The sequence below is a fragment of the Monodelphis domestica genome, chromosome 1, assembly GCF_027887165.1.
Source record: "Monodelphis domestica isolate mMonDom1 chromosome 1, mMonDom1.pri, whole genome shotgun sequence".
Taxonomy (NCBI): domain Eukaryota; kingdom Metazoa; phylum Chordata; class Mammalia; order Didelphimorphia; family Didelphidae; genus Monodelphis; species Monodelphis domestica.
This window is the reverse complement of record NC_077227.1, coordinates 52,188,524-52,203,300: the sequence shown is the minus strand read 5'-3', so window position 1 is coordinate 52,203,300 and position 14,777 is coordinate 52,188,524.

Sequence of the window (14,777 nt, the reverse complement as noted above, 5' to 3'; positions counted from 1 at the left end):
AAAACAGATGATTTATCATGTGTTTATTTGGGTATATGATTTGGGGCTTTGGTTTTATAAAAGTATTTACTTATAAAAATTACTAATATGGAAATGTGTTTTGCATGAAAATGCACATATAACCCAGTGGAATTGCTTGTCAGCTCTGGGAGGGGGAGGGAAGAAAGGAGGGATATAGTAGAGATCATATAACTTCAAAAAACTCGCATGGAAATTAGTTATTAAAATAAAAATCCAAATAAAAAAGAAATGATGAATGGGATTTTTTAAAAACCTAGAAAGACCTACATGAACTGATGCAAAGTGAAGTGAGCAGAAGCAGGAGAACATTGTACACAGTGACAGCAATATTATATGATGAACATTTACTTGGCTCTTCTTAGCAATATCACTAATGATTCAAGACGATCCTCAAGGATTCCTGATGGAAAATGCCATCTGCTTCCAGAGAAAAACTGATGGAGTCTGAAAGCCGGCTGAAACGTACTACATTTCACTTTTTCTTCATTTTTGTTTGTTTGAGTTCTCTTTCACAAAATGACTAATATAGAAAGGTGTTTCACACTATCAAAAAAAAGCCTGAAGGTTAACATTTTATTTTTTTAATTTAATTGAGGAAAAAATAAAATATTTTGAAAAAATTGAATGTGAGAGTGGGGAGGAGAGGAGTGGTAGAAAGTGTGTCCCTTTCAGGGAAGCCCAGCTCAATCCTACCAATGGCAGAGTTGATATCACAGGTTAAGTCCCAGCTCCATTTTCTTCCCTCATCTCTAGCACTCGAGACCCCCTCCAGCCCCTCCCTGCTTTTCTAGTCTTGCAGTGCTCTGGGTCCCACCACAATTTTTCCAGAACATGTCTGACTCTATGGTATTGCTTAGCTTTTTTTCCAGTACCTGAAATACCCTTCCTCCTTTTTGTCGCTTAATTCCTGATGCTTCATTTGAAGCATAATTCAAATGTCATTTTGTTAAAAATCATTTCCTTATTGACACCCTCTCCCTGTCAATAATAATCTTCCTGCTTAAATCTCATTCTTTAGTGCATGCTTTAAAATGTTGTTATTGCTATAGCATCATATTATATGAGAGCGCTGGTCTCGATGTCAAGAAGATTTGAATTCAAATTCTGCATCAGTCACTTATTACCTGTGTGTCTGGAAAAGTCACTTAACCTGGATAATGCCTCCATTTCCTCTTTTGTAAAATGAGGGGGGGTAGGTTTGAAGACTTATAAGATCTATGATCCTATGAGGGTCCTTTTATCTTTTTACATCAATGTCACTTACCATTGACTTCTCCTAAGCCAAGAAAACTGTCCCTTATAACAAAGAAGTAAAAAATAAACACCTTGATCAAATCTGAAAATGCAGGTGTCACTCCCCACAAAGAGTCTGTCACTCTCCAGCAAGAAGCAAGATGCTTTTTCCTTCATGGGGCCCCTGCAATCATGACTGCTCCCTGCATGGATTAGAGGACTGTGACTTGTTCACTGTTTCTTTTCTTCACTTTTCTGTGGTTATCATGTAAACAGTTCTTTGTGTTCTGTTTATGCTCTTACAACAAAATGTATATATCAGTTACCTATTTACCTGTCTTATTCCCCTTCCAGACCATGAGCTTCATCAAGACAAGAACTGCATCTGATCAAAATTTTACACACACACACACACACACACACACACACACACACACACACACACACACACAAAATGTTCCATGGATAGATGGATGAATGAATTTTATTGTTTCCCCACCAGGAAGACCCTCAAACTTCCTGCTTGTCACCTCCTTGGGATGCCTTGGGAGTCAAGTAGATTACAGTAATTAGCTAATGCCTACACAGGGCTTTGAAGATGAAAAGGGCTTATTGAATGTGCTAAGTATGATGATTAAGTCAGAAGGTAGAATTAGCAGCTCAGGGGTAACAGGCTGGAGCCCTAAGAGAGGATTAGGGACTCCAGTGCCCTATTAAACTGAGGATAAATTGAGGTGGGGGAAGAGATGACAGCAGAAGGGGGAGAGAGACACAGAGAGAAAAAGACAGAGACAGAGACAGAGACAGAGATGGAGAAAAGTGGGAGTGGAGATCATAGGCACCTCCCTTTTCCTTTTTTTCCTGGGAAGGAAGGAAAGAAGCAATTATCAAGCACCTACTATTTGCCATACACTGTGCTAAATGCTTTACAAATATTAATTCATTTGATCTTGACAACAATTCTGGGAGATAGGTACTATTATCCCCATTTTACAATTGAGGAAACGGAAGCAGATAGAGGGTAAGTGACTTGCCCAGGGTCACACAGCTAGGACGTGTTTGAGGCTAGACAACTCAGGTCTTCTTCTCTCCAGGGCCAGCACTCTATTTACTATACCACTTAACCATCAGGGAAGGAAAGACAGAGGCTTGGGAAGGGAATGGGTGGTGCTAGAGATTGGCCCTCTTCCTTCAACTTTTTCCCTTTCTCTGAGGTTCCAAGAAGTTAAATGACTGACCCATGATCACAAAGCCAAGAAGTACCTGAGGGAGGATTCCAACACTTTCCCCTTTCTTCCTTCAGCAAATTTCCCAAGGTTACATGGCTAATTTAGTGGTGAATCTAGAAATGGATAGCTTCAGTGTCCTAGTTCAATGTTCCTCCTCCTCCACCATACTGGTATGAATGCATCTTTCCAGAGGATATAGGGAACCTTAAGAAAGAGGGTTCATCAGCCAGGAAGATAGATGAGGGAGACTTTGGGCCCCAAGGGAGGCAGGAGTTGAGGTCTCTGGTGCCACAACAAACCACTCCTGGCACTAGCGGGATACAAGTCAAATGCATCAGCCCTTTCACCAAGTGGAGTGGGGGTATGGGATGTTGGTGGGTGCATCTACTGAGCATGTGCATAGCTGAACATCGATGAACTAAGAATCCAACAACCAGACATCAGAGAAAGGGAAAGAGTTCAAGGAAGAGGGCCAGGCAGCAGCGGCCAGCGGCACCCAGCAGTGGTCCTCTGGCTTTGAATTTGCCCCAGTTTCCAGGCCCATTTGGAATCAAAGACTCCAGCTTTCTGTGAAAGGTGTTGAGCTGGGGGCCAAGATCTGGAGATGGGGAGGGAGGCATAGAGGAGGGGGATTGGCAAGAAGCAGCCCCAGCCCCTGGGCTGTGAGCATGTTAAAAGTACTGCCCACTGTGGCTCTGTCTGTACACCTGGGCAGTTTCAAGCACATGAAGGCTGGCAGCTGGACAGACCCATTTTTTCCAAAGTGGCGTTTGGTGTGGCATCCAGTCTTCATAAAAATAAAAATAGTGGCAGCTGGCATCTCTGTAGCACTTCAAGGTTTGAAAAGCATTGGCCTTGAGCAAGCTCAGTCTTTTCTTCTCTCTCTTCCACCTGATCTTCCCCAGAGAGATCCTAGCCACTATCATGACTTCAGTATTCACAGCTATTCAGACTTACCAAATCTATGTCTAGTTCCACCAAGAATTATAGGCTGCAGAGTTGGAAGGGGTCCTAGAGGTCATCTGGTCCAACTCCCCACCCAATGCATAATTTCCTTCTTCAACTCTCCAGTCACATTGGTCTTAGCCACCACCCTAATCTGCTAGTTTGTGGCTCTATCAGATCTTGGATTTGGGGCCTGGAAGAGACTTTGAGAGGTTAATTAGCTCAATGCCCTTCATCAGTTTTGAATGATGAAGATGAATGATGAAAGATGAAGAAATTGAGAGCCAGAGAGATTAAATCACCTATGTGACATCACCCAGGTAGGAAATGTCTAAGGTGGGATTTGAACTCAGGTCTTCCTTACTCCTATTCTAGAACTATGTAATCTTCCTTATTTCATAGCATTCTGTATAATTAATCTTCCACACTCTCATAAGTATTTCCCTTAAATATCTTAATTGATTGATTTAGACACCCCAAATCTCCATGTAATTCCAAATGTTAAAAGAATTGGAAGGAGGTACAAAATTTGCTCTAGGTGAATTTTTTTCTTTCCCATCATTTGGTGGCTTTTGATTTCTTTAATACACAACAGTTGACTGGCTGTCACTGGATTAGTTGAAGGTTAGAATTTTCTTCCTCCAGCACAAGGGGCCCATCTTCAGGAAACCAGACAGGTCACCATTAGCTTAGTCATGTTCAACTCTTCCTGACTCCATGGACCAAAGCACTCCAGACCCTTCCATCTCCACTCTCTCCCAAAGTCTGTCCAAACTCATGTTCATTGCTTCCATGACATTATCTATCCATCTCATCCTCTGCCGCCCCCTTCTCTTTTTTGTCTTCAGTCTTTCTCAACATCAGGTCTTCTCCAATGAGTCTTGTCTTCTACAAAGTAATTTAACTTCAGCTTCAATATTTATCCTTCCAATGAGCCATTGCTGCTCTCCCATTGGTAGCCCCATCTCTAAAAAAAGGACCAATAGGGAAGTTCCATCCATCCCCTGCCCTCAGTTGTCCCAGGCTATCAAATCAGTAGTTCCACTTTTCCCTGACAAAGTCAGTTCCACCATTAGATGTCCTGTCATCTCCCTGATTATCTGCTCCCTCCTGTTCCTCTCATCCTCATACCATCTTGCCTCTGGGCCACATTTGCCCTCTGGTGAACAACAGAAGGCTATAGACCCAGTCTCTCTACTCATCCCAGTACCAAGAGGCTGAGCCCTACTTGCCTGATTTTTCTCTCCCATGTTTCCACACATCACTAAATCTCCCTCATCACTCTGTAGCTTACACATTAAAACCTGCAAGCCAGCTCAGAGACCATCTAGTGCTAGTCCTTCATTTGAGATGAAGTAACTGGCCCAAAATAAAGTTCCCACTTCCAGTAACTAGGAAGAAAGGAAATGAGCATTTATGAAGCACCTGCTAGGTGCAAGGCACTGTGCTAAGAGTCTTACAAATATTATCTAATTTTATCCTCACGACTACAACCCTGGGAGGCAGGTGCAATTATTATCCCAATTTTACAGTTGGGTAAACTGAGGCAGACTGAAGTTAATTAACGTGACTCATTCAGCTTCACATAGCTAGTAAGTGTCTGAGGCTGGATTTGAACTAGAATCTTCCTGGCTCACTCTATCCACTGCACTGCCTGGCTGCTTCATAGTGGCAAGGGTGGGATTTGAACCTAGGTAACTGACTCTGAGTCCTTTGTTCCTTTTATTGGACAATGTTACCTGCATAAGGACATAGGATATCCAGGTTCCATTACCATTTCTACCACCATCTTGTCATATGCATGCTCTTGGGCCAGTCATCAGATTATAGAGCTAAAATGGCCTTTAGAGATTATCTCATCCAACCTCTTTGTTTTACAGATGTGAAAACTGAGTCCTAGAGAGGGGATTTGACAAGGTCCCAGCGGTATTGGTAGTGGCATCTGGAGCTGAACCCTTTAAATCTAGCAGTCTCTCCATTTATATCCAATACATTTCTAAATCAGCTAGGTGATGCAGTGAAGAAAGCCCTGGGTTCAAATTCCTCTCCATACACTCACTAGTTGTATGACCCTGACCATGTCACTTAACTTCTGTCTGCCTCAGTTTCCTCGGTGGAAAAATGGAGACTATATTAGCATCTACCTCCCAGAATTGTTGTGAGGCTCAAATGAGATATTGTTTATAAAGTGCTTAGCAGAGTTCCTGGCATATAGTAGGCACTTACTAAATGCTTATTTCCTTCCTATACCACACAGCAACTCTGTGGCTTGGAGAGATGGGAAACGGTATGTTGTAGTGCAGTCATTCTTAACTTTTTTTGGTGTCATAGACCCTTTGGCGAAGCCCATGGAAACCTCAGGAAATGATTTTCAGATCCATTTGAATATTTCAAATAAAATGGAATGTTTCAAATATATTTGAAGAAAATGCTCATTTCTATTAGAAATTGGTAAAAATAAGCCTCCCCCATCCCTTGACATCCAGTCAACGACTCTCTTAGGAGAAGGAGATTCCCCAGACCCTGGGTTAAGAACCCATCATCTAGTGGAGTGTGCACCAAATTTGGAACTGGGTGGCTGGGTCTCTGCCCCTTATTACAAAAGTGATTTTAGGCAGATTTGATCGGGGCCTCAGTTTCCTTATTTGTAAAATGGGGAAGCTGGGTTAGATGATCTTTGAGGTCCCGTTGAGCTCTAATACCTATGAGCCTAGGTGTGTCCACTTCTTCTCCCCATCAGGCTCACCTGGGGCTAGCCAAGCCTGGGCTCACTGTTACTCCTCTCTGCTTCCCTCTTGGGCTGAGGCTGGAGAACTTTCTGAGCTCCCTACATCCTTGGTGGAGCACTCAGGCAGCCATCTGTTTAGCATCTCATTACTAATGCACAGCCAAATCGGCCAGCCTGGCCCAATACCGTACAATTGCAGCACTAGTAAAAAATTCTGGGTGTGATTTAAGCGTGCGTGTGCGCTCCCGGCAGAACACGGCACACATCTGCGCTTCTGGCCCCCACGTGTCCTGCCCACAAATCATGGGCCAAACAGCTCCATTCGGACTACCTGAATGTCCCCGAGATGGAGCCTTTTACATATTTCTCTCCTGGCAGAGGGGACATGGGGCCTTTTTTTGCAAGGATTCATTCAGCACGGTCTTCTCTTTGGTGATTTCATTTAAAGAAATGGCATGTCACTGCCTTGTAAATCTCCGACGATAAAATACCCCCAAGGAGATGCCAGCAGGGAGAGACTGCAGCTGGCAGGCTCTGGAGAAGACTGGTTTTTTCAGTGGGGCTAAGCCATCCTTATGTATTTCTATAGCATTTTACATCTGCCAGGAGTGGAAGCTCAGCATGCCTCACATTATAAAAAAATTAGAAGAAAGCAAGATGATTTATTTATCGCGATTGTGGAAAGGAAGAGGATTCCTATCTATTGAATAAATAGAAGACATTCTAGTAGGCAGAGGGAATTGTTCATAGGGTCATAGGTTGAGATGTGGAAGGGACCTCAGAACTCTCATGGAAGCTAGTCCAAACCCCTTCATTTTGTAGATGGGGAAGCTAGGGACCAAAGAGATCAACTTAAGATCAGAGGAGCCTAAATCCAGATTTGGAAGGGACCTCAGAACCCAACTCTGTTATTTTGCGGATGAGGAAACTGAGGACCAGGAGAGTTAAGTGACCTACCCAAAGTCATGTGTATACTAAATGCCAAAGGAGTGATTTGAACCCAAGTCCACTGATCTTAGTTGAACTCTTTACAAGGAGACTTATTACATAAAAACAAATCATTTTTGCCCAATAATAAGTCTTAAGAAAAGAAATTGATTGGGAAATTGTCTTCCCAGTAAGTATTTAAAATAAGAATGTCTTATGTGTATTAAAATCAGATTAAAATCTGGCATACATCTGAAAGGAACTTGTGTAAATTGATAAAAGTAAGATTCATTCCCCGGCATCCATAAAGAACTGATATAAATTGATGAGTAAGATCTATTCCCCATGGCATCCATAAAGAACTGATGTAGGATAGCCCTCAATTGGGGAATGGCTGAACAAATTGTGGTGTCTGTTGGTGATGGAATTCTATTGTGCTCAAAGGAATAAAGAAATGGAGAAATTCCACGTGAACTGGAACAACCTCCAGGAATTGAGGCAGAGTGAAAGGAGCAGAACCAGGAGAACATTGTATACAGAGACAGATACACTGTGGCACAATTGAATGTAATGCACTTCTCTACTAGCAGCAATGCAATGATCCAGGACAATTCTGAGGGTCTTACGAGAAAGATGCTATCCACATCCAGAGACAGAACTGTGGGAGGAGAAACGCAGAAGAAAAGCATATGATTTATCACTTTTTTATTTGGGTTTATGATTTGGGGTTTGGGTTTTATAAGATTATTTACTTACAAAAATGAATAATATAGAAATAGGTTATGAGTAATAATACATGTAAAATCCAGCGGAATTGCTTGTCAACTTCAAAGAATTCGGAGGGAAGAAAGGAGGGAGACAACATAAATCATGTAACTTTGGAAAACATGTATAAATTTGTCATTGGAATAAAATAAAGATAACATTTTAAAAAATAATAATTTTTTAAAAAAGGAAAAAAAAGAACTGATGTAAATTGATAATAGTAAGGTCCCTTCCACAATGGATAAATAGGCAAAAAAATATGAATAAGGAGTGCTTGAAAGAGAAACAGAAATTACTAAGCACCCAAAAAGTTGTTTAAACTCTGATAATCAGAGAAATACAAATTCAAATCAATCCAGGATGATATTTTGAACCCGATTGAATGATAATAAAGCTGTAGAAAACAGGCAAGCTGTTACTTTGCAGCCAAATGTGGGTTCTTTGTGGAAAACGATATGGAATTATATAATGAGAGGGGCAATGGTGTTCATCCCCTTTGACTCCTAAACCCAAAGGAAAGGGTTGCTTTTCTTTACTAGGATTAGAAATGAACTTAAAAGACGGAGCCATCCCAAGGTTCAGCGAGGATCAGACAAGGATCAAAACGCGGACCCCTCTGTTCCCTCCATGGGTGAGCCGTGTGACATTTCTGCTCATGCCCAGCAGTTTCAAGTCCTTAAAAATTTCAAAATGTTTTAACTTTAATTCCTCTATTTCTTTTGAAATTCAGTTGACACATGTAATTTTTTCAGTCTTCCCACATATTAGTGCATGCGTATATAAATATATATGTACATTTGTGCATGTATATGCATGCATGTATTATGTGTGTATATATGCTGTTGTTCTTCAGGCTTTCTAGCTACATTCAGTGGTCTCTTCTGTGAGCTCCTTTCCTTAGGCATCTCTGTAATTGACTTTCTCCAGAGAGTTTCAAATAGGATCAGAAACCTCAGATTTTTTTTTCTCTCACCTATCTTTATAAAAAAAAAACAATAAAAAAATCCACTTAAAAAATGATGTGTATTAGTCATTGCATTGGAAAGCTAGAAGGGAACTTTAACCATTTACCTGGTCCAGCCCTCTACCTTCAGGCAGATGAGAAGGAATCTGCTATGGTGGGCGGCATACTGCACTTGTGGAGTCGAGAGAGACAGGTGAAAATTCTGGCTCTAATCCTCATTAGTTGTGTGAACATGGGCAAGTCATTCTCTGAAGATCAGTTTCCTCATCTGTAAAATGGACTAGTTGGTCTAGTTGGTCTTGGAGGTCCCTTCCAGTGCTAAATCTAAGAGCCCTTATGATCTTGGGACCAGTGAGTTTCTAAGCATCCTTCTAGTTAGAGTCTATAAAAGTGCCTCTGCTTTCTAGAAGCAAACAGTGAGCAAAGACCAAGGGAAGTTGCTCTTAGATCAAACTGGCTGATTAGAATGAAGCTTAGACTTTTCTTGCAGACCAACTAGTCTGGATAGCTTGATGAGATGGATGGGAAGGTATCATCCTGCTTTGGAAACTGGGTATTTGTTCATTCCTTAGATCTTTTTTATTAAAAAATAAAGAAACCCTTATCTTCCATCTTGGAATCAATATTTTGGTATTGGTTCCAAAGTAGAAGAGCAGTAAGGGCTAGGCAATGAGAGTTAAGTGGCTTGCCCAGGGTCATACCAGTAGGAAATGTCTGAAGCCAAATTTGGACCCAGGACCCCTTAAATCTAGCCTGGCGCTCTATCTACTGAGCCACTTAGCTGCCCCCTACCCTGGATCTCTGTCTTCTTACCTTATCTGAGTAGGAATCACCACTCTCTAGAAGCTGCAGAGGAGGCAAAAAGGTTGGTCACAAAACTTAGAGTTGGAAATGACCTTAAAGAGAGATCATTCCATTGATCTACCCATTTTACAGATGAGCAAATTGAATACCCGAGAAGCATTTTCTTAGTCCAAGGCAATGCAGTCAGGAAACAGCAGAGCTCAGATTTGAATCTAGGTTTTCTGATTCCAAATCCAGTGCTCTTCCCAGAATATTAGAGCAAATGAATGGGTTTGACCCAAAGGTACCTACAAAATGCTTTGGAATTTTTATCATTTGCTGCCATATTGCTTTCCAAAGCAATCATAGCTCCCCCAGCAGGGGTGTAGTGTGCCTGTAGTATCATCAGAAGTGACTTTTAACATTTAAAATCATCTTACCAATTTAATGAATATAAGAACTGTTTTCATTTGCATTTCTCTGATCACTGGAGAACTCAAAGAATCTTCCATGTAACTATTGACAACTAGATTAAGGAGATGGTTTGCCATAGCCTGAGATAAAGAAGAAAAAGAAAAGAGGACAAAAGGACAGAAGTTCCTTTCAATAAGCCATGGCTAGTCTTGGTCCCTTACTAAACCTAACAATATTCTTTCTCCATGCTCCACTCTGGGCTTTGGGAGAACAAGGGAACTGGAAATAGAACTGGAGCTCTATCCTCAAAGCATCCTTTACTCTAGTCAATTGAAAAGACTAGGTACCCAACTAGAAATTTAAAAAGAGTTAGGAGACAAGAACCATGCCTGGAATGGTGAAGGTCATGGATATTCTATGCAAAGTATATAATTGAAAAATCTTGAACCTCAAGACTACGTTCCCCAGAATTCTTTTCTCAAAGGCTTAAATTTTTTTTTAGTATTCTATCCCTTCATGGTTGCCAAATGTAGATTTAAAATTTTTTTTAATTTAAAAAAATTAAAAATGAATATCCAATACTCCAAGTAAGATTTATTTATAATAACTAAAATAAAAAAAATAGAGTAAAAAGGGCACTAACTAAGCCATGGTCACAAGAGAAGAGACAGAAAGGGAGAAGTCCCTGAACTATATACAACACAAATGTGAGGACAAAAGGATGCTGGGTAATGAAAGAGAATTCTGGGGAACGTAGTCCTGGGGTTCAAGATTTTCCAACTATACAAAATGGACCCCATGTTTTAGAATCAGGAGGCCAGAAATATTTTTACAAAAGATCTTTTCAACACATTTCTCCCTTTGTAAGCTGATTACACACATAGAATCTATTTCAGATTGCTTATGGTCTCAGAGAGGGGAAGGAAGGAGAGAATTTTAGAACTCAATTTTTTTAGAAAAGCAAATGTTAGAAATTGTTTTTACCAGTATTTAGAGAAAAAGCAAAATATTATTAAAAACAACAACAACAATGTTTTGTAAGCAAGGGGGAATAGGTGCCTGGAACCACTTTTCTCTTGAAAGCCACTTTTAATAAACTTGGGCCAAACTGGTGACTTTGTATTCTGCCTCTCTCCCCCTGAAAAAGAAAAAAAAATAAGAAAAAATGCAATCAATTCAGTTTCCATTTTAAAAGGGTTTGCTCTTTGGAAATGCCTCATTTCCCTTTTTGGTTTTCAGCAAAGACTCAGCAAAATGAGAAACAGTTAACACCTCAGTAGCTAACAATCACTGGGTAGCAAGAAGGAGGTGTTATACCCTCGGCACCATGCTGAGTGGCCCACCTTTGAGGATCCTCACCTCCAGTCTCCCCTTCCCCTCCTCCCACTTAAGGTAGGGCAAAACTTCCACTTAGTAGATAATGAAAACACAAGTTGTTCCAGATTGGTGATCAGAGAGAATTTAGAACTGTAAGGGGCAAAAGGGATCCCCTCAGTCCAACCCCCTCATTTCAGGGAAGGGTAAACTAAAGAGGAAAAATTACCTGGAGGAGGCATGAAGTAAGAGCGAGACTTCAAATTCCATTCTGATTCCAGAACTAGCCTTCTTCCACAGTTCTTCCCAGCAACCCCATCACTAAACACAGTCAGGTAAAGATTTCTGGGGACTCCTGATGCCCTTTCTCTCATTCAGTCATTCACCTAGCATTTATTAAGTGCCAATTAGTACTAGGTACTAGGTATTGTGAAGAGTGAATCAAACTCTTTGTCTATCAATGAGCAACTTTTAAGTTAATCAATCAAAAACTAAAGTACCCCTATTTGACATTAAGTAAGAGAGTTGCTAGTCACTTGCTAGAGTAAGCTCATACCTCCAAAGGCTACTGCCACCTCCTTGGGCAGTGCTAGGAAAACTGAACACCTGTGATTGGTTCCTGAAAAGTGGGGAGCGACAGGAAGTGACCTCGAGAAAACTACTTTTAAAAAGTCAGCTCAAGGATTCAGTCTCTGCCTCTCTGCCTCAGTGAGCCAGGCTGGAGGAAGAGACTCTTTCCTTGGGTCCTGCAGTGGTGTGTGGAGTGATTTCTTCCTTGGTTCTTTGGTGAGGAGACCCTCTCTTCTCCTTGGCGCTTCAGTGGAACACTCCCTTCAGCATGAGTTAGGGTGAGATTCTTGGCAGTCTTAGCCTTGTGTGCATTGAAGGTTCTCAGTGGATTCTTCAGTATCTCCTAGCTCTTCAGATTCCAGCTTCCTAATTAGGACTTTGGATCCTGGTGAGATTTGCTTTCAGATTCCCATTTGTGGTCTGGGGACATTAGGATTAAACTTAGGGTATTTGTAGCTAGGCAGTACTTTCTGTCTCTTTATCTACATGTTTCCACTTTCACTCTTTCCACCTCTTTGTAAATAAAGATGCTAAAAGTCATTTTGACTTAAGCTGTAATATTTTAAAATAGGAGACCACAAAATTACTTTAGAATTCTCATATTTAGCATAAAACCTAAATTTAATTTCTTACAGTGTTAGTACTAAGTATTAGGTAAAGAAAGTAAAAAATGAAATAATCCTTGTCCTCAAGGGGCTTATTGAAGAGAAACAACATATCCATGGAGATCAGTAAGACATATATCCAAAAAGAATAATAAATCATTTCTAAGAGGAAGACATTGAAATCTGGGAAGATCAGGAAAAAATGGAGTATGTGAATACTTATCCAGGTTACAAAGACTTTGTGCTTGGGGATTGGCCATAATGACCTTAATAAAGAGGCAGGGAGGACCACTTGTCCCAGTCTTGTACCCAAACTTTGGCTCCTCAGTTCTCTCTCAGAACTTTAATATGGTGGAACTGGAGTGAGAGTGTGGAAAGAGTATGCAACCTGGAGTCAGGACCCCTGGGATTGGGTACTAGCTCACTATTAGTAAGGGATATGACCCTGAGACACTTAACCTCTCAGACCTTAACTTCCTTATCTATAAAATGGGGATAACAATATTTTCATTCCTTGCAATTTAGGTTGTTCTGAGGACATTATTATGGCAGATATAAAGCTGATAAACATTCCTACGTTTATACAAATGAAGATTATCATTCTGGCAGCATCAGCCTCTTGGGGTCAAACTGTTGCATAGTTGCTTCCTAAGAAAGCATCCTTTGGTCTCAGCTCTTGAGCATCCCCCAAGGCTGGGCTGTGATTTTGGTCCTCGTCTTTGGAAAGCTGGACTTCCCAAAAGGTGTGTGATTGTAGGCTAGAAAGAGCTCTTCTCACAATTTTGAGAGAAAGCACCCTAAATGATAACAGGAACTGAGCTCAAGTTGCCAAAGCCAGACATATGGGGAAAGCCAAAGCCTGTAGAACCCCTGGGTTTAGAAAAGAGAAGGACACGAGGTTACTTAGTCATTGTTTCATAGATCAGGAAGACTTAGATTAGAGGATTGCCAGCCAGCAATTGCTTGTTCTCAGGAGGAGAACTAAGAGGGACTAGTTTAATTTCCAGTGAGAAAGATTGGGTTTGGACCAGAGAAAGAACTACTTTAAAGGGAAGGTTTTGTTGCAGTGGAAGGAATGCTGCTGGATTTGAATTGAGATGCCCTGAGTTCAAATCTTGGCTTGCCACTTACCACCTGTATGACCATGGACAAGTCACATCTCTCTGGACCACAGTTTTCTTATCTGTAAAATGAGATAATTGGACTATTTCAGGTCTAATTCACTAATCCTAAAAAGTGGAGCATCTCATCCCTGGAGGTGATGGATTCTCTGACCTTATTGCCAGGAGTTATTTTTAATCAGGGGATCTACAAATTTATTGATTTTAACCATTTTGAACAATGTATTTCAACATCATTTTTAAAAAATTCCATGTAGTTCATTTTATACATTTATAAATATTATTTAAGAAGGAGTTCATAGGCTTCGCCAGACTGCCAAAAGGGTCCATCACACATACATACACACACAGAAGAAAACCAAAACCAAACCCTGCTGTAGCTCTATAGCCTTTGAATATGCCCTGAAGCAATAGCTTAAATGTAATCCATTGGCAGCAGCAAGGTGTCTCAGTGGACTGAGAGCCGGGCCTAGAGATAGGAGGTCCTGAATTCAAATCTGACCTCAGACACTTCCTAGCCATGTGATCCTGGGAAAGTCACTTAAGCTCCATTGCTTAGCTTTTACTACTCTTCTGCCTTGGAATCAATATTTAATATTGATTCTAAGACTGAAAGTTAGGGTTAAAATATATATTTATTTAATATATATTTAAATTATATCATATAATTTGTTATGTGTTATATAATATATTATATGTTATAATTATATTACATAAAATATGTTTAGATTAAAATATATTTATTTAAATTCCTTATTTAAATATATATATATATATATATATATATTATATATATAAAATCCCACAACAACCAGAGAGGTAGGTGCTACTATTATTCTCATTTTACAGTTGAGTAAACTGAGGCAGAAAGAGGCAAAATAGCTTGTCCAGGGTTACATAGTCAAGTGTCTGATGAAGAACTTAAACTCATATCTTTCTGACTCTGGGCCCAGAGAGCCAAAAATTGAACCAAAGCCCTCTGGTTCCATATATAGCTCTCTGTGGAGGGATGAGCAGCAGGCTACGCCAGGACGCCGTCCTCTCTCTCTTTCTCTTCCCTCCCCCTAAGAAGGGGAAACTTCCTGAAAGAATGACTCCATTCGGAAGTGCCTGCCTGAGCCCTGTTTCTCTGTACGATTCAGAATTGCCAGAAAAGGT